General features: G+C 42.4%; 39 non-coding genes across 39 annotated transcripts; all 39 read right to left on the bottom strand.

Annotated features, from left to right (window-relative positions):
- Positions 1-316: 316 nt before the first annotated feature.
- TRNAR-CCU (transfer RNA threonine (anticodon UGU)) lies at positions 317-388 on the bottom strand. Its single transcript has one exon. It is a non-coding gene; the product is annotated as a tRNA-Arg (tRNA).
- A 69-nt stretch (positions 389-457) lies between these two features.
- On the bottom strand, positions 458-529 carry TRNAT-CGU (transfer RNA threonine (anticodon CGU)). The gene has a single exon. It is a non-coding gene; the product is annotated as a tRNA-Thr (tRNA).
- Positions 530-878: 349 nt separating this feature from the next.
- Positions 879-950, bottom strand: TRNAT-CGU (transfer RNA threonine (anticodon CGU)). The gene has a single exon. It is a non-coding gene; the product is annotated as a tRNA-Thr (tRNA).
- Positions 951-1,692: 742 nt separating this feature from the next.
- On the bottom strand, positions 1,693-1,764 carry TRNAT-CGU (transfer RNA threonine (anticodon CGU)). Its single transcript has one exon. It is a non-coding gene; the product is annotated as a tRNA-Thr (tRNA).
- A 69-nt stretch (positions 1,765-1,833) lies between these two features.
- TRNAT-UGU (transfer RNA threonine (anticodon UGU)) lies at positions 1,834-1,905 on the bottom strand. Its single transcript has one exon. It is a non-coding gene; the product is annotated as a tRNA-Thr (tRNA).
- Positions 1,906-3,364: 1,459 nt separating this feature from the next.
- Positions 3,365-3,436, bottom strand: TRNAT-CGU (transfer RNA threonine (anticodon CGU)). The gene has a single exon. It is a non-coding gene; the product is annotated as a tRNA-Thr (tRNA).
- Positions 3,437-3,505: 69 nt separating this feature from the next.
- TRNAT-UGU (transfer RNA threonine (anticodon UGU)) lies at positions 3,506-3,577 on the bottom strand. The gene has a single exon. It is a non-coding gene; the product is annotated as a tRNA-Thr (tRNA).
- A 492-nt stretch (positions 3,578-4,069) lies between these two features.
- On the bottom strand, positions 4,070-4,141 carry TRNAT-CGU (transfer RNA threonine (anticodon CGU)). Its single transcript has one exon. It is a non-coding gene; the product is annotated as a tRNA-Thr (tRNA).
- A 630-nt stretch (positions 4,142-4,771) lies between these two features.
- On the bottom strand, positions 4,772-4,843 carry TRNAT-CGU (transfer RNA threonine (anticodon CGU)). Its single transcript has one exon. It is a non-coding gene; the product is annotated as a tRNA-Thr (tRNA).
- A 69-nt stretch (positions 4,844-4,912) lies between these two features.
- TRNAT-UGU (transfer RNA threonine (anticodon UGU)) lies at positions 4,913-4,984 on the bottom strand. The gene has a single exon. It is a non-coding gene; the product is annotated as a tRNA-Thr (tRNA).
- A 69-nt stretch (positions 4,985-5,053) lies between these two features.
- TRNAT-CGU (transfer RNA threonine (anticodon CGU)) lies at positions 5,054-5,125 on the bottom strand. Its single transcript has one exon. It is a non-coding gene; the product is annotated as a tRNA-Thr (tRNA).
- Positions 5,126-5,897: 772 nt separating this feature from the next.
- Positions 5,898-5,969, bottom strand: TRNAT-CGU (transfer RNA threonine (anticodon CGU)). The gene has a single exon. It is a non-coding gene; the product is annotated as a tRNA-Thr (tRNA).
- A 350-nt stretch (positions 5,970-6,319) lies between these two features.
- On the bottom strand, positions 6,320-6,391 carry TRNAT-UGU (transfer RNA threonine (anticodon UGU)). The gene has a single exon. It is a non-coding gene; the product is annotated as a tRNA-Thr (tRNA).
- A 773-nt stretch (positions 6,392-7,164) lies between these two features.
- Positions 7,165-7,236, bottom strand: TRNAT-UGU (transfer RNA threonine (anticodon UGU)). Its single transcript has one exon. It is a non-coding gene; the product is annotated as a tRNA-Thr (tRNA).
- A 351-nt stretch (positions 7,237-7,587) lies between these two features.
- Positions 7,588-7,659, bottom strand: TRNAT-CGU (transfer RNA threonine (anticodon CGU)). The gene has a single exon. It is a non-coding gene; the product is annotated as a tRNA-Thr (tRNA).
- A 209-nt stretch (positions 7,660-7,868) lies between these two features.
- Positions 7,869-7,940, bottom strand: TRNAT-CGU (transfer RNA threonine (anticodon CGU)). Its single transcript has one exon. It is a non-coding gene; the product is annotated as a tRNA-Thr (tRNA).
- Positions 7,941-8,010: 70 nt separating this feature from the next.
- On the bottom strand, positions 8,011-8,082 carry TRNAT-UGU (transfer RNA threonine (anticodon UGU)). Its single transcript has one exon. It is a non-coding gene; the product is annotated as a tRNA-Thr (tRNA).
- Positions 8,083-8,151: 69 nt separating this feature from the next.
- On the bottom strand, positions 8,152-8,223 carry TRNAT-CGU (transfer RNA threonine (anticodon CGU)). The gene has a single exon. It is a non-coding gene; the product is annotated as a tRNA-Thr (tRNA).
- Positions 8,224-9,558: 1,335 nt separating this feature from the next.
- TRNAT-CGU (transfer RNA threonine (anticodon CGU)) lies at positions 9,559-9,630 on the bottom strand. Its single transcript has one exon. It is a non-coding gene; the product is annotated as a tRNA-Thr (tRNA).
- A 773-nt stretch (positions 9,631-10,403) lies between these two features.
- On the bottom strand, positions 10,404-10,475 carry TRNAT-UGU (transfer RNA threonine (anticodon UGU)). Its single transcript has one exon. It is a non-coding gene; the product is annotated as a tRNA-Thr (tRNA).
- Positions 10,476-11,106: 631 nt separating this feature from the next.
- Positions 11,107-11,178, bottom strand: TRNAT-CGU (transfer RNA threonine (anticodon CGU)). The gene has a single exon. It is a non-coding gene; the product is annotated as a tRNA-Thr (tRNA).
- Positions 11,179-11,670: 492 nt separating this feature from the next.
- On the bottom strand, positions 11,671-11,742 carry TRNAT-UGU (transfer RNA threonine (anticodon UGU)). The gene has a single exon. It is a non-coding gene; the product is annotated as a tRNA-Thr (tRNA).
- A 351-nt stretch (positions 11,743-12,093) lies between these two features.
- TRNAT-CGU (transfer RNA threonine (anticodon CGU)) lies at positions 12,094-12,165 on the bottom strand. Its single transcript has one exon. It is a non-coding gene; the product is annotated as a tRNA-Thr (tRNA).
- A 209-nt stretch (positions 12,166-12,374) lies between these two features.
- TRNAT-CGU (transfer RNA threonine (anticodon CGU)) lies at positions 12,375-12,446 on the bottom strand. The gene has a single exon. It is a non-coding gene; the product is annotated as a tRNA-Thr (tRNA).
- A 70-nt stretch (positions 12,447-12,516) lies between these two features.
- TRNAT-UGU (transfer RNA threonine (anticodon UGU)) lies at positions 12,517-12,588 on the bottom strand. Its single transcript has one exon. It is a non-coding gene; the product is annotated as a tRNA-Thr (tRNA).
- Positions 12,589-12,657: 69 nt separating this feature from the next.
- TRNAT-CGU (transfer RNA threonine (anticodon CGU)) lies at positions 12,658-12,729 on the bottom strand. The gene has a single exon. It is a non-coding gene; the product is annotated as a tRNA-Thr (tRNA).
- A 632-nt stretch (positions 12,730-13,361) lies between these two features.
- Positions 13,362-13,433, bottom strand: TRNAT-UGU (transfer RNA threonine (anticodon UGU)). The gene has a single exon. It is a non-coding gene; the product is annotated as a tRNA-Thr (tRNA).
- Positions 13,434-14,064: 631 nt separating this feature from the next.
- On the bottom strand, positions 14,065-14,136 carry TRNAT-CGU (transfer RNA threonine (anticodon CGU)). Its single transcript has one exon. It is a non-coding gene; the product is annotated as a tRNA-Thr (tRNA).
- Positions 14,137-14,767: 631 nt separating this feature from the next.
- On the bottom strand, positions 14,768-14,839 carry TRNAT-UGU (transfer RNA threonine (anticodon UGU)). Its single transcript has one exon. It is a non-coding gene; the product is annotated as a tRNA-Thr (tRNA).
- A 70-nt stretch (positions 14,840-14,909) lies between these two features.
- On the bottom strand, positions 14,910-14,981 carry TRNAT-UGU (transfer RNA threonine (anticodon UGU)). Its single transcript has one exon. It is a non-coding gene; the product is annotated as a tRNA-Thr (tRNA).
- A 631-nt stretch (positions 14,982-15,612) lies between these two features.
- TRNAT-CGU (transfer RNA threonine (anticodon CGU)) lies at positions 15,613-15,684 on the bottom strand. Its single transcript has one exon. It is a non-coding gene; the product is annotated as a tRNA-Thr (tRNA).
- A 1,055-nt stretch (positions 15,685-16,739) lies between these two features.
- TRNAT-UGU (transfer RNA threonine (anticodon UGU)) lies at positions 16,740-16,811 on the bottom strand. The gene has a single exon. It is a non-coding gene; the product is annotated as a tRNA-Thr (tRNA).
- Positions 16,812-17,020: 209 nt separating this feature from the next.
- On the bottom strand, positions 17,021-17,092 carry TRNAT-CGU (transfer RNA threonine (anticodon CGU)). Its single transcript has one exon. It is a non-coding gene; the product is annotated as a tRNA-Thr (tRNA).
- A 632-nt stretch (positions 17,093-17,724) lies between these two features.
- Positions 17,725-17,796, bottom strand: TRNAT-UGU (transfer RNA threonine (anticodon UGU)). Its single transcript has one exon. It is a non-coding gene; the product is annotated as a tRNA-Thr (tRNA).
- A 209-nt stretch (positions 17,797-18,005) lies between these two features.
- TRNAT-UGU (transfer RNA threonine (anticodon UGU)) lies at positions 18,006-18,077 on the bottom strand. The gene has a single exon. It is a non-coding gene; the product is annotated as a tRNA-Thr (tRNA).
- Positions 18,078-18,427: 350 nt separating this feature from the next.
- TRNAT-CGU (transfer RNA threonine (anticodon CGU)) lies at positions 18,428-18,499 on the bottom strand. The gene has a single exon. It is a non-coding gene; the product is annotated as a tRNA-Thr (tRNA).
- A 211-nt stretch (positions 18,500-18,710) lies between these two features.
- Positions 18,711-18,782, bottom strand: TRNAT-UGU (transfer RNA threonine (anticodon CGU)). Its single transcript has one exon. It is a non-coding gene; the product is annotated as a tRNA-Thr (tRNA).
- A 69-nt stretch (positions 18,783-18,851) lies between these two features.
- On the bottom strand, positions 18,852-18,923 carry TRNAT-CGU (transfer RNA threonine (anticodon CGU)). The gene has a single exon. It is a non-coding gene; the product is annotated as a tRNA-Thr (tRNA).
- Positions 18,924-19,556: 633 nt separating this feature from the next.
- On the bottom strand, positions 19,557-19,628 carry TRNAT-CGU (transfer RNA threonine (anticodon CGU)). Its single transcript has one exon. It is a non-coding gene; the product is annotated as a tRNA-Thr (tRNA).
- Between the last annotated feature and the right edge of the window lie 209 nt (positions 19,629-19,837).

Raw genomic sequence — 19,837 nt, 5'->3', positions numbered from 1 at the left:
TATCAAGTAATAGATATGCTATCATCTGATGAAATATTGAAACAGTTGCCATCAGTGAGCATTGAACTTACGACCCTGGTTTACAAGACCAGTGCTCCACCACTCAGCTAAGAAGGCTGGTTACTGCATACTGTTGCAAGCATTTATCAAATTATAAGTTATCATCGCATGAAATATTAAATCACGTGCCTTCTGTGAGGATTGAACTCACGACCCAGGGATTACAAGACCACTGTGCTAAGAAGGCTGCTTGAGCCGGAATGTTGCAAGCATTTATCAACAAATAAGTTATTATCATAAGAAATATTAAAGCCCTTGCTTTCTGTGAGGTTTGAACCCACGACCCCTGGTTTAGGAGACCAGTGCTCTACCACTGAGCTAAGAAGGCTGGTTAACGCGCACTGTTGCAAGCATTTATCGACTAATAAGTTATCATCAGAAGAAATATTAAAACACTTGCCTTCTGTGAGGTTTGAACCCACGACCCCTGGTTTACGAGACCAGTGCTCTGCCTCTGAGCTAAGAAGGCTGGTTACGGGTTGCTGTAGCAAGCATTTAGCAAATTATGTTTTCATCGTATGAAATATTAAATCACGTGCCTTCTGTGAGGTTTAAACTCACGTCGCCTGGTTTACGAAACCACTTCCCTACCACTGGGCTAAGAACGCTGATTACGCAGTACTGTTTGAAGCATTTATCAACTCTTAATTTATCATCCCGTGAAATATTGAACAACTTGCCTTCTGTGGATATTGAACTCATGACCCCTTATTTACAAAACATGTGCCCCAGCACAGAGCTAAGAAGGCCAGCTAACACGTGCAGTTGCGAGCATTTATCAAAAAATGTGTTATCATCAGATGAAATATTGAAACGCTTGCCTTCTGTGAGGATTGAACTCACGACCACTGGTTGACGAGACCAGTGCTCTACCGCTGAGCTAAGAAGACTGGTTACTGCATACTGTTGCAAGCATTTATCAACTTATAAGTTATCTTCGCATGAAATATTAAATCGTGTGCCTGCTGTGAGGATTGAACTCGCGACCCCTGGTTTACAAGACCAGTGATCTACCACTGAGCTAAGAAGGCTTGTTGGCGCGTACTGTAGCTGGCACTTATCAACAAATAAGTTATTATCATAAGAAATATTAAAGGAGTTGCTTTCTGTGAGGTTTGATCCAACGACTCTACCTCTGAGCTAAGTACGCTGATTGCGGTGCACTGTTTGAAGCATTTATCAACTAATAATTTTTCATCCCATGAAATATTAAACAACTTGCCTTCGGTGGAGATTGAACTCACGACCCCTTATTTACAAGACCAGTGTTCCAGCACTAAGAAGGCGTGCTAACTCGTGCAGTTGCGAGCATTTATCAAGTAATATGCTATCATCTGATGAAATATTGGAACAGTTGCCATCGGTGAGTATTGAACTCACGACCCTGGTTTACAAGACCAGTGCTCCTCCACTCAGCTAAGAAGGCTTGTTGACGCGTATTGTTGCAAGCATGTATCAACTAATAAGTCATCAGATGATATATTAAAACACGTGCCTTCTGTGAGGATTGAACTCACGAATCCTGGTTTCCAAAACCAGTGCTCTATGACTGGAGTACGAAGGTCGCTTAGCTCCGGCTGTTGCGAGCATTTATCTTGTAAAATTCATCATCAGATGAAGTACTGAAACGCTTGCCTTCTGTGAGGATCCAACTCACGACCCCTGGTTTACGAGACCAGTGCTCTATCGCTGAGCTAAGAAGGCCGGCTACTGCATACTGTTGCAAGCATTTATCAACTTATAAGTTATCATCGCATGAAATATTAAATCACGTGCCTTCTGTGAGGATTGAACTCACGACACCTGGTATACAAGACCAGTGCTCTACCACTGAGCTAAGAAGGCTGGTTAACGCGCAATGTTGCAAGCATTTATCAACTAATAAGTTATCATCAGAAGAAATATTAAAACACTTGCCTTCTGAGAGGTTTGTCCCCACGACCCCTGGTTTACGAGACCAGTGCTCTGCCTCTGAGCTAAGAAGGCTGGTTACGGGTTACTGTTGCAAGCATTTATCAAATTATAAGTTATCATCGCATTAAATATTAAATAACCTGCCTTCTGTAAGGATAGAACACACGACCCGTGTTTTAGGAGACCAGTGCTCTACCGCTGAGCTAAGAAGGCTGGTTACAGCACACTGTTGCAAGCATTTATCAAAAAATAAGTTATCATCGTATGAAATATTAAAACAGTTGCCTCACGACCCCTGGTTTACAGGACCAGTGCTTTACCACTGAACTAAGAAGGCTGGTTGGCGGGCAATTTTGCTAGTATTTATCAACCAATAAGTTATTATCAGAAGAAATATTAAAACACTTACCTTCTCTGCGGTTTAAACTCACGTCCCCTGGTTTACGAGACCACTTCCCTACCACTGAGCTAAGAACGCTGATTGCACTGTACTGTTTGAAGCATTTATCACCTAATAATTTATCATCACATGAAATATTGAACAACTTGCCTTTCGTGGAGATTGAACTCACGACCCCTTATTTACAAGACATGTGCCCCAGCACTGAGCTAAGAAGGCCTTCTAACAAAAGCAGTTGCGAGCATTTATCAAGAAATATGTTATCATCAGATGAAATATTGGAACAGTTGCCATCGGTGAGTATTGAACTCACGACCCTGGTTTACAAAACCAGTGCTCTACCCCTGAGCTAAGAAGACTGATTGCGGTTTACTGTTGTAGCATTTATCAAATTCGAGGTTATCATCGCATGAAATATTGAAACACTCGCCTTTCGTGAGGATTGTACTCACGACCCCTGATTTACAACACGAGTGCTCTGCCTCTGAGCTAAGAAGGCTGGTTACTGGTTACTGTTGCAAGCATTTATCAAATTATAAGTTATCATCGCATTAAATATTAAATAACCTGCCTTCTGTGAGGATTGAACACACGACCCGTGTTTTAGGAGACCAGTGCTCTACCGCTGAGCTAAGGAGGCTGGTTAAGGCGCACTGTTGCAAGCATTTATCAACTAATAAGTTATCATCAGAAGAAATATTAAAACATTTGCTTTCTGTGAGGTTTGAACACACGACCCGTGGTTTACAGGACTAGTGCTCTACCATTGAGCTAAGAGCGCTGATTACCAGTACTGTCTGAAGCATTTATCAACTAATAATTTATCATCCCGTGAAATATTGAACAACTTTCCTTCTGTGGAGATTGAACATACGACCCCTTATTTACAATACATGTGCCCCAGCACTGAGCTAGGAAGGCCTGCTAACACGTGCAGTTGCGAGCATTTATCAAAAAATATGTTATCATCAGATGAAATACTGAAACTCAGGCCTTCTGTGAGGATTGAACTCACGACCCCTGTTTTACGAGACCAGTGCTCTACCGCTGAGCTAAGAAGGCTGGTTACTGCAGTCTGTTGCAAGCATTTATCAACTTATAAGTTATCATCTCATGAAATATTAAATCACGTGCCTTCTGTGAGGATTGAACTCACGACCCCTGGTTTACAAGACCAGTGCACTACCACTGAGCTAAGAAGGCTGGTTAACCCGCACTGTTGCAAGCATTTATCAACTAATAAGTTATCATCAGAAGAAATATTAAAACACTTGCCTGCTGTGATGTTTGAACTCACGACCCCTGGTTTACAGGACCGGTGCTTTACCACTAAACTAAGAAGGCTGGTTAACGCGCACCTTTGCTAGTATTTATCAACAAATAAGTTATTATCAGAAGAAATATTAAAACAGTTACCTCCTCTGCGGTTTAAACTCACGTCCCCTGGTTTACAGGACCAGTGCTTTACCACTGAGCTAAGAACGCTGATCGCGCTGTACTGTTTGAAGCATTTATCACCTAATAATTTATCATCACGTGAAATATTAAACAACTTGCCTTTCGTGGAGATTGAACTCACGACCCCTTATTTACAAGACATGTGCCCCAGCACTGACCTAAGAAGGCCTTCTATCTTGAGCAGTTGCGAGCATTTATCAAGAAATATGTTATCATCAGATGAAGTATTGAAACATTTGCCATCTGTGAGTATTGAACTCACTACCCCTGGTTTACGAGACCAGTGCTCTGCCTCTGAGCTAAGAAGGCTGGTTGACCCGGTCTGTTGCTGGCACTTATCAACAAATAAGTTATCATCAGAAGAAATATTAACACACTTGCCTTCTGTGAGGTTGAACTCACGATCCCTAGTTTACAAGACCAGTGCTCTACCACTGAGCTAAGAAGGCTGCTTGACCCGGACTGTTGCTTGCTCTTATCAACAAATAAGTTATCATCAGAAGAAACATCAACACACTAGCCTTCTGTGAGATTTGAACTCACGACCCCCGGTTTACAAGACCAGTGCTCTACCCCCGAGCTAAGAAGACTGGTTGCGGTTTTCTGTTGTAGCATTTATCAAATTCGAGGTTATCATCGCATGAAATATTGAAACACTCGCCTTTTGTGAGGATTGAACTCACGGACCCTGATTTACAACACGATTGCTCTGCCTCTGAGCTAAGAAGGCTGGTTACGGGTTACTGTTGCAAGCATTTATGGAATTATAAGTTATCATCTCATGAAATATTAAATCGCGTGCCTTCTGTGCGGATTGAACTCACGAATCCTGGTTTACAAGACCAGTGCCCTATGACTGTAGTACGAAGGTCGCTTAGCTCCGACTGTTGCGAGCATTTATCTTGTAAAATTCATCATCAGATGAAGTACTGAAACGCTTGCCTTCTGTGAGGATCCAACGCACGACCCCTGGTTTACGAGACCAGTGCTCTATCGCTGAGCTAAGAAGGCCGGTTGCTGCGTACTGTTGCAAGCATTTATCAGCTTATCAGTTATCATCGCAAGAAATATAAAATCACGTGCTTTCTGTGAGGATTGAACTCACGACCCCTGGTTTACAAGACCAGTGCTGTACCACTGAGCTAAGAAGGCTGGTTAACGCGCACTGTTGCAAGCATTTATCAACTAATAAGTTATCATCAGAAGAAATATTAAAACACTTGCCTTCTGTGAGGTTTGAACCCACGACCCCTGGTTTACGAGACCAGTGCTCTGCCTCTTAGCTAAGAAGGCTGGTTAACGCGCACTGTTGCAAGCTTTTACCAACTTATCAGTAATCATCGCAAGCAATATAAAATCACGTGTCTTCTGTGCGGATTGAACTCACGACCCCTGGTTTACAAGACCACTTCCCTACCACTGATCTAAGAACGCTGATTGCGCTGTCCTGTTTGAAGCGTTTATAAACTAATAATTTATCAACCCGTGAAATATTGAACAACTTGCCTTCTGTGGAGATTGAACTCACAACACCTTATTTACAAGACCAGTGCTCTACCACTGAGCTAAGAAGGCTGCTTGACCCGGTCTGTTGCTGGCACTTATCAACAAATAAGTTATCATCAGAAGAAATATTAACACACTTGCCTTCTGCGATGTTTGAATTCACGACCCCTGGTTTACAAGACCAGTGCTCTACCCCTGAGCTAAGAGGACTGGTTGCGGTATACTGTTGTAGCATTCATCAAATTGGAGGTCATCATCGCATGAAATATTAAATAACGTGCCTTCTGTGAGGATTGAACTCACGACCCCTGGATTAAGAGACCAGTGCTCTCCCTCTGAACTAAGAAGGCTGGTTACGGCTTGCTGATGCAGCATTTATCAAATACTAAGTTATCATCACATGAAATATTAAAACAGATGCCTTATGTGAGGATTGAACTCACGATCCCTAGCTTACAAAACCAGTGCTCTACCACTGAGATAAGAAGGCTGCTTGACCCGGACTGTTGCTGGCACTTATCAACAAATAAGTTATCATCAGAAGAAATATTAAAACACTTGCCTTCTGTGAGGTTTGAACCCACGACCCCTGGTTTACGAGACCAGTGCTCTGCCTCTGAGCTAAGAAGGCTGTTTACGGGTAACCGTTGCAAGCATTTATCAAATTATAAGGTATCATCGCATGAAATATTAAATCACTTGCCTTCTGTGACGTTTGAACCCACGACCCCTGGTTTACAAGACCAGTGCTTTACCACTGAGCTAAGAAAACTGGTTAACGCGCACTGTTGCAAGCATTTATCATCTAATAAGTTATCATCAGAAGAAATATTAAAACACTTGCCTTCTGTGAGGTTTGAACCCCCGACCCCTGTTTTACGAGACCGGTGCTCTGCCTCTGAACTAAGAAGGCTGGTTACGGCTTGCTGATGCAGCATTTATCAAATACTAAGTTATCATCACATGAAATTTTAAAACAAATGCCTTATGTGAGGATTGAACTCACGATCCCTAGCTTACAAGACCAGTGCTCTACCACTGAGCTAAGAAGGCTGCTTGACCCGGACTGTTGCTGGCACTTATCAACAAATAAGTTATCATCAGAAGTAATATCAACACACTAGCCTTCCGTGAGATTTGAACTCACGACCCCTGGTTTACAAGACCAGTGCGCTACCCCTGAGCTAAGAAGACTGGTTGCGGTTTACTGTTGTAGCATTTATCAAATTCGAGGTTATCATCGCATGAAATATTGAAACACTGGCCTTTTGTGAGGATTGAACTCACGACCCCTGATTTACAACACGAGTGCTCTGCCTCTGAGCAAAGAAGGCTGGTTACGGGTTACTGTTGCAAGCATTTATGGAATTATAAGTTATCATCGCATGAAATATTAAATCCCGTGCCTTCTGTGAGGATTGAACTCTCGACCCCTGGTATACGAGCCCAGTGCTCTACCGCTGAGCAAAGGAGGCTGGTTACAGCGCGCTGTTGCAAGCATTTATTAAATAATAAGTTATCATCGTATGAAATATTAAAAGAGTTGCCTTCTGTGATGTTTGAACTCACGACCCCTGGTTTACAGGACCAGTGCTCTACCACTGACCTAAGAAGGCTGGTTACTGCACACTTGTTGCAAGCATTTATCAACTTATAAGTTATCATCAGAAGAAATATTAAAACACTTGCCTTCTGTGAGGTTTGAACCCACGACCCTTGGTTTACAGGACCAGTGCTCTACCATTGAGCTAAGAACGCTAATTACAAGTGCTGTCGGAAGCATTTATCAACTAATAATTTATCATCCCGTGAAATATTCAAGAACTTGCCTTCTGTGGAGATTGAACTCACGACCCCTGGTTTACAAGACCAGTGCTCTACCACTGAGCTAAGAAGGCTGGTTAACGCGCACTGTTGCAAGCATTTATCAACTAATAAGTTATCATCAGAAGAAATATTAAAACACTTGCCTTCTGTGATGTTTGAACTCACGACCCCTGGTTTACAGGACCAGTGCTTTACCACTGAGCTAAGAACGCTGATTGCGCTGTACTGTTTGAAGCATTTATCACCTAATAATTTATCATCACGTGAAATATTGAACAACTTGCCTTTCGTGGAGATTGAACTCACGACCCCTTATTTGCAAGACATGTGCCCCAGCACTGACCTAAGAAGGCCTTCTAACTTGACGAGTTGCGAGCATTTATCAAGAAATACGTTATCATCAGATGAAGTATTGAAACATTTGCCATCTGTGAGTATTGAACTCACTACCCCTGGTTTACGAGACCAGTGCTCTGCCTCTGAGCTAAGAAGGCTGTTTACGGGTTACTGTTGCAAGCATTTATCAAACTATAAGTTATCATCTCATGAAATATTAAATCACGTGCCTTCTGTGAGGATTGAACTCACGAATCCTGGTTTCCAAGACCAGTGCTCTATGACTGGAGTACGAAGGTCGCTTAGCTCCGACTGTTGCGAGCATTTATCTTGTAAAATTCATCATCAGATGAAGTACTGAAACGCTTGCCTTCTGTGAGGATCCAACGCACGACCCCTGGTTTACGAGACCAGTGCTCTATCGCTGAGCTAAGAAGGCTGGTTACTGCGTACTGTTGCAAGCATTTATCAACTTATCAGTTATCATCGCAAGAAAAAACCAAATCACGTGCCTTCTGTGAGGATTGAACTCACGACACCTGGTTTACAAGACCAGTGCTCTACCACTGAGCTAAGAAGGCTGGTTAACGCGCGCTGTTGCAAGCATTTGTCAACTAATAAGTTATCATCAGAAGAAATATTAAAACACTTGCCTTCTGTGAGGTTTGAACCCACGACCCCTGGTTTACGAGACCAGTGCTCTGCCTCTGAGCTAAGAAGTCTGGTTAACGCGCACTGTTGCAAGCATTTATCAACTTATCAGTAATCATCGCAAGCAATATAAAATCACGTGCCTTCTGTGCGGATTGAACTCACGACCCCTGGTTTACAAGACCACTTCCCTACCACTGATCTAAGAACGCTGATTGCGCTGTGCTGTTTGAAGCGTTTATCAACTAATAATGTATCATCCCGTGAAATATTGAACAACTTGCCTTCTGTGGAGATTGAACTCACGACCCCTTATTTACAAGACCAGTGCTCTACCACTGAGCTAAGAAGGCTGCTTGACCCGGTCTGTTGCTGGCACTTATCAACAAATAAGTTATCATCAGAAGAAATATTAACACACTTGCCTTCTGTGAGGTTTGAATTCACGACCCCTGGTTTACAAGACCAGTGCTCTACACCTGAGCTAAGAAGACTGGTTGCGGTATACTGTTGTAGCATTCATCAAATTGGAGGTTATCATCGCATGAAATATTAAATCACGTGCCTTCTGTGAGGATTGAACTCACTACCCCTGGTTTTCGAGACCAGTGATCTACCGCTGAGCTAAGGAGGCTGGTTGCAGCGTACTGTTGCAAGCATTTATCAAATAATAAGTTATCATCGTATGAAATATTGAAACACTTGCCTTCTGTGAGGTTTGAACCCACGACCCTTGGTTTACAAGACCAGTGCTTTATCACTGAGCTAAGAAAGGTGGTTAACGCGTACTGTTGCAAGCTTTTATCAACTAATAAGTTATCATCAGAAGAAATATTAAAACACTTGCCTTCTGTGAGGTTTGAACGCACGACCCCTGGTTTACGAGACCGGTGCTCTGCCTCTGAAATAAGAAGGCTGGTTATGGCTTGCTGATGCAGCATTTATCAAATACTAAGTTATCATCACATGAAATATTAAAACAGATGCCTTATGTGCGGATTAAACTCACGATCCCTTGTTTACAAGACCAGTGCTCTACCACTGAGCTAAGAAGTCTGCTTGACCCGGACTGTTGTTGGCACTTATCAACATATAAGCTATTATCGTAAGAAATATTAAAACACTTGCCATCTGTGAGGCTTGAACCCACGACCCCTGATTTAGGAGACCGGTGCTCTGCCTCTGAACTAAGAAGGCTGGTTATGGCTTGCTGATGCAGCATTTATCAAATACTAAGTTATCATCACATGAAATATTAAATCAGATTCCTTATGTGAGGATTGAACTCACGACCTCTTATTTACAAGACATGTGCCCCAGCACTGAGCTAAGAAGGCCTGCTAACACGTGCAGTTGCGAGCATTTATCAAAAAATATGTTATCATCAGATGAAATATTGAAACGCTTGCCTTCTGTGAGGATTGAACTCACGACCACTGGTTTACGAGACCAGTGCTCTACCGCTGAGCTAAGAAGGCTGGTTACTGCGAACATTTGCAAGCATTTATCAACTTATAAGTTATCATCTCATGAAATATTAAATCACGTGACTTCTGTTAGGATTGAAATCACGACCCCCGGTTTACAAGACCAGCGCTCTACCACTGAGCTAAGAAGGCTGCCTGACCCGGACTGTTGCTGGCACTTATCAACAAATAAGTTATCATCAGAAGAAATATTAAAACACTTGCCTTCTGTGAGGTTTGAACCCTCGACCCCTGGTTTACGAGACCGGTGCGCTGCCTCTGAACTAAGAAGGCTGGTTGTGGTTTGATGATGCAGCATTTATCAAATACTAAGTTATCATCACATGAAATATTAAAACAGATGCCTTATGTGAGATTTGAACTCACGACCCCTGGTTTACAATACCAGTGCTCTACCCCTGAGCTAAGAAGACTGGTTGCGGTATACTGTTGTAGCATTTATCAAAGTCGAGGTTATCATCGCATGAAATAATGAAACAGTCGCCTTTTTTGAGGATTGAACTCACGACCCCTGATTTACAACACGAGTGCTCTGCCTCTGAGGTAAGAAGGCTGGTTACGGGTTACTGTTGCAAGCATTTACGGAATTATAAGTTATCATCGCATGAAATATTAAATCACGTGCGTTCTGTGGGGATTGAAATCACGACCCCTGGTTTACAGGACCAGTGCTCTACCACTGAGCTAAGAAGGCTGGTTACTGCACACTTGTTGCAAGCATTTATCAACTTATAAATTATCATCGCAAGAAATATTAAATCACGTGCCTTCTGTGAGGATTGAACTCACGACCCCTGGTTTACAAGACCAGTGCTCTACCACTGAGCTAAGATGGCTGCTTAACGCGCACTGTTGCAAGCATTTATCAACTAATAAGTTATCATCAGAAGAAATATTAAAACACTTGCCTTCTGTGAGGTTTGAACCTACGATCCGTGGTTTACGAGACCAGTGCTCTGCCTCTGAGCTAAGTAGGCTTGTTAAGGCGCACTGTTGCAAGCATTTATCAACTGATAAGTTATCATCAGAAGAAATATTAAAACACTTGCTTTCTGTGAGGTTTGAACCCACGACCCCTGGTTTACAGGAGCAGTGCTCTACCATTGAGCTAAGAACGCTGATTACCAGTACTGTCGGAAGCATTTATCAACTAATAATTTATCATCCCGTGAAATATTGAAGAAATTGCCTTCTGTGGAGATTGAACATACGACCCCTTATTTACAATACATGTGCCCCAGCAATGAGCTAAGAATGCCTGCTAACACGTGCAGTTGCGAGCATTTATCAAAAAATATGTTATCATCAGATGAAATATTGAAACGCAGGCCTTCTGTGAGGATAGAATCACGACCCCTGTTTTACGAGACCAGTGCTCTACCGCTGAGCTAAGAAGGCTGGTTATTGCATACTGTTGCAAGCATTTATCAACTTATAAGTTATCATCTCATGAAATATTAAATCACGTGCCTTCTGTGAGGATTGAACTCACGACCCCTGGTTTACGAGACCAGTGCTCTGCCTCTGAGCTAAGAAGGCTGTTTACGTGTTCCTGTTGCAAGCATTTATCAAATTATAAGTTATCATCTCATGAAATATTAAATCGCGTGCCTTCTGTGAGGATTGAATTCACGAGTCCTGGTTTCCAAGACCAGTGCTCTAGCACTGAGCTAAGAAGGCTGGTTAACGCGCACTGTTGCAAGCATTTATCAACTAATAAGTTATCATCAGAAGAAATATTAAAACACTTGCCTTCTCTGATGTTTGAACTCACGACCCCTGGTTTACAGGACCAGTGCTCTACCACTGACCTAAGAAGGCTGGTTACTGCACACTTGTTGCAAGCATTTATCAACTTATAAGTTATCATCAGAAGAAATATTAAAACACTTGCCTTCTGTGAGGTTTGAACCCACGACCCTTGGTTTACAGGACCAGTGCTCTACCATTGAGCTAAGAACGCTAATTACAAGTGCTGTCGGAAGCATTTATCAACTAATAATTTATCATCCCGTGAAATATTCAAGAACTTGCCTTCTGTGGAGATTGAACTCACGACCCCTGGTTTACAAGACCAGTGCTCTACCACTGAGCTAAGAAGGCTGGATAACGCGCACTGTTGCAAGCATTTATCAACTAATAAGTTATCATCAGAAGAAATATTAAAACACTTGCCTTCTGTGATGTTTGAACTCACGACCCCTGGTTTACAGGACCAGTGCTTTACCACTGAGCTAAGAACGCTGATTGCGCTGTACTGTTTGAAGCATTTATCACCTAATAATTTATCATCACGTGAAATATTGAACAACTTGCCTTTCGTGGAGATTGAACTCACGACCCCTTATTTGCAAGACATGTGCCCCAGCACTGACCTAAGAAGGCCTTCTAACTTGACGAGTTGCGAGCATTTATCAAGAAATACGTTATCATCAGATGAAGTATTGAAACATTTGCCATCTGTGAGTATTGAACTCACTACCCCTGGTTTACGAGACCAGTGCTCTGCCTCTGAGCTAAGAAGGCTGTTTACCGGTTACTGTTGCAAGCATTTATCAAACTATAAGTTATCATCTCATGAAATATTAAATCGCGTGCCTTCTGTGAGGATTGAACTCACGAATCCTGGTTTCCAAGACCAGTGCTCTATGACTGGAGTACGAAGGTCGCTTAGCTCCGGCTGTTGCGAGCATTTATCTTGTAAAATTCATCATCAGATGAAGTACTGAAACGCTTGCCTTCTGTGAGGATCCAACGCACGACCCCTGGTTTACGAGACCAGTGCTCTATCGCTGAGCTAAGAAGGCCGGTTACTGCGTACTGTTGCAAGCATTTATCAACTTATCAGTTATCATCGCAAGAAAAAACTAAATCACGTGCCTTCTGTGAGGATTGAACTCACGACACCTGGTTTACAAGACCAGTGCTCTACCACTGAGCTAAGAAGGCTGGTTAACGCGCACTGTTGCAAGCATTTATCAACTAATAAGTTATCATCAGAAGAAATATTAAAACACTTGCCTTCTGTGAGGTTTGAACCCACGACCCCTGGTTTACGAGACCAGTGCTCTGCCTCTGAGCTAAGAAGTCTGGTTAAAGCGCACTGTTGCAAGCATTTATCAACTTATCAGTAATCATCGCAAGCAATATAAAATCACGTGCCTTCTGTGCGGATTGAACTCACGACCCCTGGTTTACAAGACCACTTCCCTACCACTGATCTAAGAACGCTGATTGCGCTGTGCTGTTTGAAGCGTTTATCAACTAATAATGTATCATCCCGTGAAATATTGAACAACTTGCCTTCTGTGGAGATTGAACTCACGACCCCTTATTTACAAGACCAGTGCTCTACCACTGAGCTAAGAAGGCTGCTTGACCCGGTCTGTTGCTGGCACTTATCAACAAATAAGTTATCATCAGAAGAAATATTAACACACTTGCCTTCTGTGAGGTTTGAATTCACGACCCCTGGTTTACAAGACCAGTGCTCTACACCTGAGCTAAGAAGACTGGTTGCGGTATACTGTTGTAGCATTCATCAAATTGGAGGTTATCATCGCATGAAATATTAAATCACGTGCCTTCTGTGAGGATTGAACTCACTACCCCTGGTTGTCGAGACCAGTGATCTACCGCTGAGCTAAGGAGTCTGGTTGCAGCGTACTGTTGCAAGCATTTATCAAATAATAAGTTATCATCGTATGAAATATTGAAACACTTGCCTTCTGTGAGGTTTGAACCCACGACCCCTGGTTTACAAGACCAGTGCTTTATCACTGAGCTAAGAAAGCTGGTTAACGCGCACTGTTGCAAGCTTTTATCAACTAATAAGTTATCATCAGAAGAAATATTAAAACACTTGCCTTCTGTGAGGTTTGAACGCACGACCCCTGGTTTACGAGACCGGTGCTCTGCCTCTGAACTAAGAAGGCTGGTTATGGCTTGCTGATGCAGCATTTATCAAATACTAAGTTATCATCACATGAAATATTAAAACAGATGCCTTATGTGAGGATTAAACTCACGATCCCTTGTTTACAAGACCAGTGCTCTACCACTGAGCTAAGAAGTCTGCTTGACCCGGACTGTTGTTGGCACTTATCAACATATAAGCTATTATCATAAGAAATATTAAAACACTTGCCATCTGTGAGGCTTGAACCCACGACCCCTGATTTAGGAGACCGGTGCTCTGCCTCTGAACTAAGAAGGCTGGTTATGGCTTGCTGATGCAGCATTTATCAAATACTAAGTTATCATCACATGAAATATTAAATCAGATTCCTTATGTGAGGATTGAACTCACGACCTCTTATTTACAAGAAATGTGCCCCAGCACTGAGCTAAGAAGGCCTGCTAACACGTGCAGTTGCGAGCATTTATCAAAAAATATGTTATCATCAGATGAAATATTGAAACGCTTGCCTTCTGTGAGGATTGAACTCACGACCACTGGTTTACGAGACCAGTGCTCTACCGCTGAGCTAAGAAGGCTGGTTACTGCGAACATTTGCAAGCATTTATCAACTTATAAGTTATCATCTCATGAAATATTAAATCACGTGACTTCTGTTAGGATTGAAATCACGACCCCCGGTTTACAAGACCAGCGCTCTACCACTGAGCTAAGAAGGCTGCTTGACCCGGACTGTTGCTGGCACTTATCAACAAATAAGTTATCATCAGAAGAAATATTAAAACACTTGCCTTCTGTGAGGTTTGAACCCTCGACCCCTGGTTTACGAGACCGGTGCGCTGCCTCTGAACTAAGAAGGCTGGTTGTGGTTTGATGATGCAGCATTTATCAAATACTAAGTTATCATCACATGAAATATTAAAACAGATGCCTTATGTGAGATTTGAACTCACGACCCCTGGTTTACAATACCAGTGCTCTACCCCTGAGCTAAGAAGACTGGTTGCGGTATACTGTTGTAGCATTTATCAAATTCGAGGTTATCATCGCATGAAATAATGAAACAGTCGCCTTTTTTGAGGATTGAACTCACGACCCCTGATTTACAACACGAGTGCTCTGCCTCTGAGCTAAGAAGGCTGGTTACGGGTTACTGTTGCAAGCATTTACGGAATTATAAGTTATCATCGCATGAAATATTAAATCACGTGCCTTCTGTGAGGATTGAAATCACGACCCCTGGTTTACAGGACCAGTGCTCTACCACTGAGCTAAGAAGGCTGGTTACTGCACACTTGTTGCAAGCATTTATCAACTTATAAATTATCATCGCAAGAAATATTAAATCACGTGCCTTCTGTGAGGATTGAACTCACGACCCCTGGTTTACAAGACCAGTGCTCTACCACTGAGCTAAGAAGGCTGGTTAACGCGCACTGTTGCAAGCATTTATCAACTAATAAGTTATCATCAGAAGAAATATTAAAACACTTGCCTTCTGTGAGGTTTGAACCTACGACCCGTGGTTTACGAGACCAGTGCTCTGCCTCTGAGCTAAGTAGGCTTGTAAAGGCGCACTGTTGCAAGCATTTATCAACTAATAAGTTATCATCAGAAGAAATATTAAAACACTTGCTTTCTGTGAGGTTTGAACCCACGACCCCTGGTTTACAGGAGCAGTGCTCTACCATTGAGCTAAGAACGCTGATTACCAGTACTGTCGGAAGCATTTATCAACTAATAATTTATCATCCCGTGAAATATTGAAGAAATTGCCTTCTGTGGAGATTGAACATACGACCCCTTATTTACAATACATGTGCCCCAGCAATGAGCTAAGAATGCCTGCTAACACGTGCAGTTGCGAGCATTTATCAAAAAATATGTTATCATCAGATGAAATATTGAAACGCAGGCCTTCTGTGAGGATAGAATCACGACCCCTGTTTTACGAGACCAGTGCTCTACCGCTGAGCTAAGAAGCCTGGTTATTGCATACTGTTGCAAGCATTTATCAACTTATAAGTTATCATCTCATGAAATATTAAATCACGTGCCTTCTGTGAGGATTGAACTCACGACCCCTGGTTTACGAGACCAGAGCTCTGCATCTGAGCTAAGAAGGCTGTTTACGTGTTCCTGTTGCAAGCATTTATCAAATTATAAGTTATCATCTCATGAAATATTAAATCGCGTGCCTTCTGTGAGGATTGAATTCACGAGTCCTGGTTTCCAAGACCAGTGCTCTAGCACTGAGCTAAGAAGGCTGGTTAACGCGCACTGTTGCAAGCATTTATCAACTAATAAGTTATCATCAGAAGAAATATTAAAACACTTGCCTTCTCTGATGTTTGAACTCACGACCCCTGGTTTACAGGACCAGTGCTTTACCACTGAACTAAGAAGGCTGGTTGGCGGGCACTTTTGCTAGTATTTATCAACAAATAAGTTATTATCAGAAGAAATATTTAAACACTTACCTTCTCTGAGGTTTAAACTCACGTCCCCTGGTTTACAGGACCAGTGCCTTACCACTGAGCTAAGAACGCTGATCGCGCTGTACTGTTTGAAGCATTTATCACCTAATAATGTATCATCACGTGGAATATTGAACAACTTGCCTTTCGTGGAGATTGAACTCACGACCCCTTATTTACAAGTCATGTGCCCCAGCACTGACCTAAGAAGGCCTTCTAACTTGAGCAGTTGCGGGCATTTATCAAGAAATATGTTATCATCAGATGAAGTATTGAATCATTTGCCATTTGTGAGTATTGAACACACTACCCCTGGTTTACGAGACCAGTGCTCTGCCTCTGAGCTAAGAAGGCTGGTTACGGGTTACTGTTGCAAGCATTTATCAAATTATAAGTTATCATCTCATGAAATATTAAATCGCGTGCCTTCTGTGAGGATTGAACTCACGAATCCTGGTTTCCAAGACCAGTGCTCTATGACCGGAGTACGAAGGTCGCTTAGCTCCGGCTGTTGCGAGCATTTATCTTGTAAAATTCATCATCAGATGAAGTACTGAAACGCTTGCCTTCTGTGAGGATCCAACGCACGACCCCTGGTTTACGAGACCAGTGCTCTATCGCTGAGCTGAGAAGGCCGGTTACTGCGTACTGTTGCAAGCATTTATCAACTTATCAGTTATCATCGCAACAAATATTAAATCACGTGCCTTCTGTGAGGATTGAACTCACGACCCCTTATTTACAAGACCAGTGCTCTATCACTGAGCTAAGAAGGCTGCTTGACCCGGTCTGTTGCTGGCACTTGTCAACAAATAAATTATCATCAGAAGAAATATTAACACACTTGCCTTCTGTGAGGTTTGAATTCACGACCCCTGGTTTACAAGACCAGTGCTCTACACCTGAGCTAAGAAGACTGGTTGCGGTATACTGTTGTAGCATTCATCAAATTCGAGGTTATCATCGCATGAAATATTAAATCACGTGCCTTCTGTGAGAATTGAACTCACGACCCCTGGTTTACGAGACCAGTGCTCTACCGCTGAGCTAAAGAGGCTGGTTGCTGCGTACTGTTGCAAGCATTTATCGAATAATAAGTTATCATCGTATGAAATATTGAAACACTTGCCTTCTGTGAGGTTTGAACCCACGACCCCTGGTTTAAAAGACCAGTGCTTTATCACTGAGCTAAGAAAGCTGGTTAACGCGCACTGTTGCAAGCATTTATCAACTAATAAGTTATCATCAGAAGAAGTATTAAAACACTTGCCTTCTGTGAGGTTTCAACGCACGACCCCTGGTTTACGAGACCGGTGCTCTGCCTCTGAACTAAGAAGGCTGGTTATGGCTTGCTGATGCAGCATTTATCAAATACTAAGTTATCATCACATGAAATATTAAAACAGATGCCTTATGTGAGGATTGAACTCACGATGCCTAGTTTACAAGACCAGTGCTCTACCACTCAGCTAGGAAGTCTGCTTGACCCGGACTGTTGCTGGCACTTATCAACAAATAATTTATCATCACGTGAAATATTGAACAACTTGCCTTTCGTGGAGATTGAACTCACGACCCCTTATTTGCAAGACATGTGCCCCAGCACTGACCTAAGAAGGCCTTCTAACTTGACGAGTTGCGAGCATTTATCAAGAAATACGTTATCATCAGATGAAGTATTGAAACATTTGCCATCTGTGAGTATTGAACTCACTACCCCTGGTTTACAAGACCAGTGCTCTACCCCTGAGCCAAGAAGGCTGATTACGGGTTACCGTTGCAAGCATTTATCAAATTATAAGATATCATCGCATTAAATATTAGATCACGTGCCTTCTGTGAGGATTGAACTCACGACCCCTGGTTTACGAGACCGGTGCGCTGCCTCTGAACTAAGAAGGCTGGTTGTGGTTTGATGATGCAGCATTTATCAAATACTAAGTTATCATCACATGAAATATTAAAACAAATGCCTTATGTGAGGATTGAACTCACGATCCCTAGTTTACAAGACCAGTGCTCTACCACTGAGCTAAGAAGGCTGCTTGACCCGGACTGTTGCTGGCACTTATCAACAAATAAGTTATCATCAGAAGAAACACTAACACACTACCCTTCTGTGAGATTTGAACTCACGACCCCTGGTTTACAATACCAGTGCTCTACCCCTGAGCTAAGAAGACTGGTTGCGGTTTACGGTTGTAGCATTTATCAAATTCGAGGTTATCATCGCATGAAATATTGAAACACTCGCCTTTTTTGAGAATTGAACTCACGACCCCTGATTTACAACACGAGTGCTCTGCCTCTGAGCTAAGAAGGCTGTTTACGGGTTACTGTTGCAAGCATTTATGGAATTATAAGTTATCATCGCATGAAATATTAAATAACCTTCCTTCTGTGAGGATTGAACTCACGACCCCTGGGTTACGAGCCCAGTGCTCTAGCGCTGAGCTAAGGAGGCTGGATACAGCGTACTGTTGCAAGCATTTATCAAATAATAAGTTATCATCGTATGAAATATTAAAACAGTTGCCTTCTGTGATGTTTGAACTCAAGACCCCTGGTTTACAGGACCAGTGCTCTACCACTGAGCTAAGAAGGCTGGTTACTGCACACTTGTTGCAAGCATTTATCAACTTATAAGTTATCATCGCGAGAAATATTAAATCACGTGCCTTCTGTGAGGATTGAACTCACGACCCCTGGTTTACAAGACCAGTGCTCTACCACTGAGTTAAGAAGGCTGGTTAACGCGCACTGTTGCAAGCATTTATCAACTAATAAGTTATCATCAGAAGAAATATTAAAACACTTGCCTTCTGTGAGGTTTGAACCCACGACCCCTGGTTTACGAGACCAGTGCTCTGCCTCTGAGCTAAGAAGGCTGGTTAACGCGCACTTATGCTAGTATTTATCAACAAATAAGTTATTATCAAAAAAAAATATTAAAACACTTACCTTCTCTGAGGTTTAAACGCACGTCCCCTGGTTTACAGGACCAGTGCTTTACCACTGACCTAAGAACGCTTATTGCGCTGTACTGTTTGAAGCATTTATCACCTAATAATTTATCATCACGTGAAATATTGAACAACTTGCCTTTCGTGGAGATTGAACTCACGACCCCTTATTTGCAAGACATGTGCCCCAGCACTGACCTAAGAAGGCCTTCTAACTTGCGCAGTTGCGAGCATTTATCAAGAAATATGTTATCATCAGATGCAATATTGAAACGCTTGCAATCTGTGAGGCTTGAACCCACCACCCCTGGTTTAGGAGACCGGTGCTCTGCCTCTGAACTAAGAAGGCTGGTTATGGCTTGCTGATGCAGCATTTATCAAATACTGAGTTATCATCACATGAAATATTAAAACAGATGCCTTATGTGAGGATTGAACTCACGACCCCTTATTTACAAGACATGTGCCCAAGCACTGAGCTAAGAAGGCCTGCTAACACGTGCAGTTGCGAGCATGTATCAAAAAATATGTTATCATCAGATGAAATATTGAAACGCATGCCTTCTGTGAGGATTGAACTCACGACCCCTGGTTTACGAGACCAGTGCTCTACCGCTGAGCTAAGAAGGCTGGTTACTGCGTACTGTTGCAAGTATTTATCAACTTATAAGTTATCATCTCATGAAATATTAAATCACGTGCCTTCTCTGAGGATTGAACTCACGACCCCTGGTTTACAAGACCAGTGCTCTACCACTGAGAAAAGAAGGCTGGTTAACGCCCACTGTTGCAAGCATTTATCAACTAATAAGTTATCATCAGAAGAAATAATAAATCAA

Source organism: Anabrus simplex, chromosome 3 (genome assembly GCF_040414725.1).
Source record: "Anabrus simplex isolate iqAnaSimp1 chromosome 3, ASM4041472v1, whole genome shotgun sequence".
Taxonomy (NCBI): Eukaryota; Metazoa; Arthropoda; class Insecta; order Orthoptera; family Tettigoniidae; genus Anabrus; species Anabrus simplex.
The sequence above is the reverse complement of the archived record's forward strand: the minus strand, read 5'-3'. Positions and strand labels throughout refer to the sequence as shown.